Source organism: Eurypyga helias, unplaced genomic scaffold (assembly GCF_000690775.1).
Source record: "Eurypyga helias isolate BGI_N326 unplaced genomic scaffold, ASM69077v1 scaffold15092, whole genome shotgun sequence".
Taxonomy (NCBI): domain Eukaryota; kingdom Metazoa; phylum Chordata; class Aves; order Eurypygiformes; family Eurypygidae; genus Eurypyga; species Eurypyga helias.
Window position 1 is genome coordinate 59,487 of NW_010235455.1, and position 5,698 is coordinate 65,184.

Consider the following 5,698-nt stretch of genomic DNA (forward strand, 5'->3'; position numbering starts at 1 on the left):
TCTTTAAAAGGCCCAGAACAAGGGACAAAGCTTTCAGAGACAGCTGAAGCTGCAAGAACACCAGCTTCTCCGCCTCGCCCACACAATGATGGCATTGTGTAAGGAGTCCAGCCCACGACGCTAAAAACCCGGCTACAATGACGAGTCAAGTCAGGACCAAAGAGCTGAGCTTTCGGTGACAGCCAGCCCTTTAACCACTTGCACCAGCTGGATAAATCCAAGTTGCTCACTTGGTATGGAATTTGTTTGCGTGCTATCTAGCAACACCCACGGACCAAGGGAAAAGGGGAAAAAAAAAAAAAAAAAGGAAACAGAAAAGGATTTCAGAAGTCTTTAACTGAGGTCACGAAACACAGCAGTAGATTCCAAAACCCGCCTCAAATGCCACACAGCTTACAAAATGGGAAAGTTGTAAATAAGTTGAATATTGTCAATGTATGGTATTTTACACATAAAATGATGGACTGACTCTGGAATTTTTCTGACAAGTGCAGTATGATGATCAGCTTGGGTTTGAGATTTTAATATATGTATAAAGCCATCGACAGGCTACGATGCTCATCATCATAACATAATAAACACAAAACCAAGATCAGGTTTCTAAAGCCACTTAAAAAAAAAATAATCCTGATTGCTGAATTTGACTGACCAAATTGAAAAAAACCTTGGGATTTCAACCTTCTGAAAGATCCCAAAGTTTAAACTGGAAAAGCAAGAAGTCAGGTACCCTGGATCTATAATCACAAATAAGGTTTTCAGTATGAGTATACTAAAATGAGAAAACAAGATAGCTTAACATTATTTAGACAGCTCCTAAGCTTCATTGTGGTTCATAAGTGCATATTATGACATTCTCCAGCCCCTGAAAACCTTGAAAGACTAGTTTATCAAAACAGGCCACAGAACAGTCCTTCTAGTGGAGCACAGTATTGAAGACTCTGGTAATGAGACAGAAAGATCACTTTAAAAAGTGGGCCTTAAAATACCGAAAAGAGCGTTTTTTGGCAAAGGAGGTTAGGAGGTTGTTCCCAGGGTCCCAAAAGAATAAGGTCTAAGGATGGCAGTGAGGCAAAAAAGGGGAAGGAAGGGCAGGAGAAGGCACCACTCTAATCACCACGCGAGAAGACCGCAAGCTTGGTTTGCCAATGAAGGCAGCAGAGGGCAGATTTTAGAGGAACACCACATTGTGTGAACTATGGTGCTGCAGGTCAGCTATGATGTTGTCATGGCATGATGCCTGAAAATCTGCACACCATGAGATTTCAGATGGTGATGTCAGAGAGAGAGGATGGAAAGTTCTGCCTTCACGAACTCCAAGTCCAAGGTCACAGGTAGACAAGCAGAAGGGCAGACCAGGGCAAGACAGGAGGGGAGAAGTCAGAGATGGGGATAACTTTGGAAATCATCCATGGGTTGGTGACAATTGAGGGAAGATAAAATTTCCAGTGCAGAGGTCCCCAGACCGTGCATCGAAAGGTCATAATCGCCATCCAGAGCTCTCCAAGGGCTCCTGGCTGGAAGGGTCTCCATTAAGAATACACCCTTTATAAGCAGAGTATCGCATGACCTCCCCCACTGGCCTACCATAAAACAGGTCAGTAGGTGATGCTTTGGAGACAAAAAGCCACAGAACTGAACCTCAGGGCAAAACATCAGGAAGCGGACAAAGAGCTGTTTAAGGAGACACTGAATAAACATTAAGCAAAGTAGGAGGAGAATCTAAAGAGCCCTGAAAGCTAGGAAAAAGAAAGCGTGCTGAATCTAAGGCAGTCATCAGCCCAAAATCTCGAGGACGGAAAGCTGTCCCTTCGCACTAGACGGAGACTGCTAATGATTGCTGTGACGGCAGCTGCACTGGAGCTCAAAGCAGAAAGGAAAAGGAGAAGGAAACAGAATCAGAAGAAAGCCAAGGGAAAGCCAGCACAGAAAAAAAAAAAAAAAAAAGAACGGGGCCCTAATTAGATAAATATGGTATGAGCCGAGTTTTCCATTTGCGCATCCCTTGAGAAACAAGGCTGCCAGGAGTTTGAAGGGAAAGGTAAATCAGTCAAAAAGAAAAAAAAGGAAAAAACTTGAGAAAAGAACCTCAGAGCAGAAGGAGGTGCAATGCAGGAGGAAAAAGGAGTGAATCTAAGGTTTAACATCACAGGACAGAAACTACAAATCAGGTGAAGAAACAAACAGTGGAAACAGGAGTAGAATACAGACAAGTTCAGAGGAAAAGAGGAAAAAAATAGAATTAATACTTGATTTGGCTAATATTTTAGTGTAGCTTCTTACAGAATGAGCTTTGTGCAACCCGGCTGTCCAGCAACGTAGTCTCTCCCCATCCCAACAGCTTTTGAACATGCTGGTCAGCTTCAGTGAAACTCCAGATATCAAAGAAAATAAAGTTCTTTGAAATTGCATGGAGATGCGTATTCAGGTAAAAGAGAAATAAACGTGTGTTTCCTAACCAGATGAAAGGCTGTGACATGAATTTTTCCTCATTATTGCTCCCTGATTCACCCCAGAATCAGCATGAAACTCCAGCTTTGTACCAAGCAGAAGCCTCCAGTGAAACACAGGCTCCCTAATACACCTGGGTTGACCAACTGAAAGGCAGAGATCCACAGGAGACAAGGCTTCCCCAGCAGCAGTGCACAATGCTCAGTGCTTATGGAAACTTGCAAAGCGACTGGCTAAACTTTGGTATGAAGAAGGCTGGACAGAAGGAGAAGCCTGAAGAACTGATACTGGGAACCAAGGGGTAGAGTTGAGTACAGGCAGGAGCCTGGGCGGCTAGAAATAAATACAAGGTGGCAGCTTTCTTATGGTACAGGACCAAGGAATGACTGTGTGATAGGTAGTGTAGAGCAAAGATGAAGGAATAGAAAAATAAACCAAACAACGCAAGAGGGATCAAGAGAAAATGATAACAATCTTCAGAGAAAGAGTAGAAACTGGCAACGTAGAGGTTTCCAGAGCTGTCTTTGGTGGTGTGGTCACGTACTGCTGCTTCCTGTCATCCAGCACACCACTTCTGCTGACCTGAAAGCTCAGACAACTTTCAACAGCCAAAGTAGTAAATGACTCTCCACCAAAGGGAGCACTAGTTGACCCAAGTGGTCTCATGTTCTTTGCCAGTTCCCGGCACTCACTAAGGAAGTTGATTCAATCAGTGGAAGAAATTCATAGAATCCTAGTCCAACCTGTTGAAGAGCTAGCGTCAACTATCCCTAATATTACCAGTCTCAAGCAGCCAGGTCACTGCTTTGGAATCTTGTTATTTCTCATAGACTGACAGGTTTTGTATGTAACTGATTTTTTGTGGTTTTAACAGCAGCTGAATTACCAAGTGCTGAATTACCCTATCCTGCAACTTAACAAATAAGTGAACATGATTTTTGTTGTTGAATAATGGCTAACACGTTACAAAATGGATTTCTTAGTGTATTTTGACAAGTGTGGTCTTGCTTTAATAATTTATGAAAATGCTTTGCAGTATGCCAATAAAAGCCCGACAGTATGTTTTTGCATATTTTTAAAAAATAATGAAGTCTAAGGGACATGTGACCTTTCTGCCACCGTCTGCAGTTACATCTGTGTTTAGAGGGAACGTGGGGGAGACCAAATGACACCACCATTTGTGTGTTAGCATCTGAGTATGATGAGATTTCCTATTTAATGAAATCAGCTACAGCACATTTTTTGCATAGTTCTTCCTAACAGACACTTGAATTTCAATAGTTTTGTGGCACCTAAAAGAAGAAATAGCAGACATGATATCCAAGGAAAACCCCAACACCAGAAAAGAGATTCTAGAACTGAGGTGAGCTTAAATAGTTACTTTTACTGCTTTGGTCCTTACAGTTATAAAATAGAGGGGAACCAGACTCCAGCCCTACAGTTTTTTGCCTAATGACACAAACCCAGGACTATGGTATTTTATGTCACTACAAAAGGCCAGTAGCATGGAGGAAATTGTAGGTTCAAAGGATAAAGCGAAAATGGCTAACTGCACAGTATCTGAAAAATGTATTTCACACAAATAAACCAGCAAAATAACCTTTAGTAACTTATTCTAGTAACTTATTTATATGGATGTAGTGCCTGTCACATTTTCATCATGATTTAGGATCTTCACGGCACTAAGCGCACCACTGTTTCAATCTCAGGGATTTAAATCATAGGTATTTTGTTTAATCATTAAAAAAGAACACTGCATTAGGGTATGATAATGAATAAAGTTAACTATGAGGCCATCTGTTCTATGCTAACTTTTCTTTGGCATTTTTCATACTACCTTCTTCCTTCCACCCACACTATTCACTGTACGTACACCTCTAATTACTGCCATACACACATGGTTTAGCCGCTTTGCTTCTCTGGTGTGCATCTAGGCTTCAGACACTCTCTACTTCAGAGCGGCGAATCATACTACCACATCCTATGGATAGTCAAGTCATGCTCTGGCAATCACAGCACTGGAAAGCAGACAGCAGATGTGCCAGCGCTGCAGTCTGCCAGATTACATTTTGCAAATACCAGCCTGCTATTCCTCGAATTCCCAATTTGATTTGATGTTAGTCAGATAGTTAGAGACTATGCCAAAAATTCCAGATGATCAGATCCTTTTCCCAAATTCCACCCCTTGGATACACAGAGGTAACAGCAGACAGAAAAAGCCAGGCTGAGAGCAGACGACCACGTGAGTTTTCAGGGTATACCTGAGCTACAGATGAACACAGCCTCAAAGCGTTTTCACTTCCTTCTTGATTACGTCTGCATCTACGATCACATCCTCACTTAAGTCAATACTTAGAGAAGTCCCTGAGAGACATACTTCGGCAGAAATTATGAGGGGAAATAATTCCAGGCATGATGGTCACTTGGTTTTACTCACGAATCACAATTAATTCACACAAGAAAGGTACAGGTGTCTTTGGAGACAATCAGGTCACACCAAACTGCATTGCTTTGTCCCTCCCTAAAATGAAATACAGCCCTATGAAAGGAAAGGGAGATGATGGCACTCACCTTACATCCCTCACAAGCACTGACTCCATAGTGATATCCGGATGACTTGTCTTGACAGACAAAACAGGGCTTGTAAACACGAGGGGGTGGAAGTGGTGAAGGAGGGCTGGGAACAAGTTCCTCAGAACTGGTGCTCTGAGTTTCAACTGCTACAAGAGAAAAGAGAAATATAATTGAATGATTCATGAATGAATTTTAAATTACTGATTATTTACTGTATTATAACTACCAAACTGGCCCATATCTATCTTCATCTAATGAATGCTCACTTGTCCCTCCTACCAACATTTAAGGGGAACTAAAGCAAGGCCAGTTGTGACAGGACCACATGCTATAGCCTCAAAAGTATATTTTTAAGTACCCAATCATTTTTTACCATCCAGCTGCTCAACACCACAAGAGCTTCAGCTCACTTCAGATATATGGCTCGAGTCTCCTACCAGGCTCCAAAAATGGCCAATCTTGGGCTCACGCTCTGGTTTTAACCTATTGAATGATGTGGGATCAATGTGCATGTGCTGGATATCCTCTTTCAAAGGGAAATTGTTTGGGAAATTGTTTGTGGCATGTACCCTTCCAATCACCACCCGATTTTGGGAGAGCTCTTGTTATCTCTTGCTTTTGTCTACAAAAGGTAACACTTCCAATGTGCAATTCTGCCACAAAACGATACGGACGT

The 5,698-nt window shown here is 42.1% G+C and overlaps 1 protein-coding gene across 1 annotated transcript in view; it reads right to left on the reverse strand.

Moving 5' to 3' along the window:
- Positions 1-5,172, reverse strand: part of RARB (retinoic acid receptor, beta) — a gene marked incomplete at its 3' end in the record, with an annotated part of 63,945 nt that extends 58,773 nt beyond the window's left edge. The window contains exon 1 of the mRNA XM_010146760.1: positions 5,020-5,172. The remainder of the gene's footprint in view (positions 1-5,019) is intronic.
- Positions 5,173-5,698: the final 526 nt, after the last annotated feature.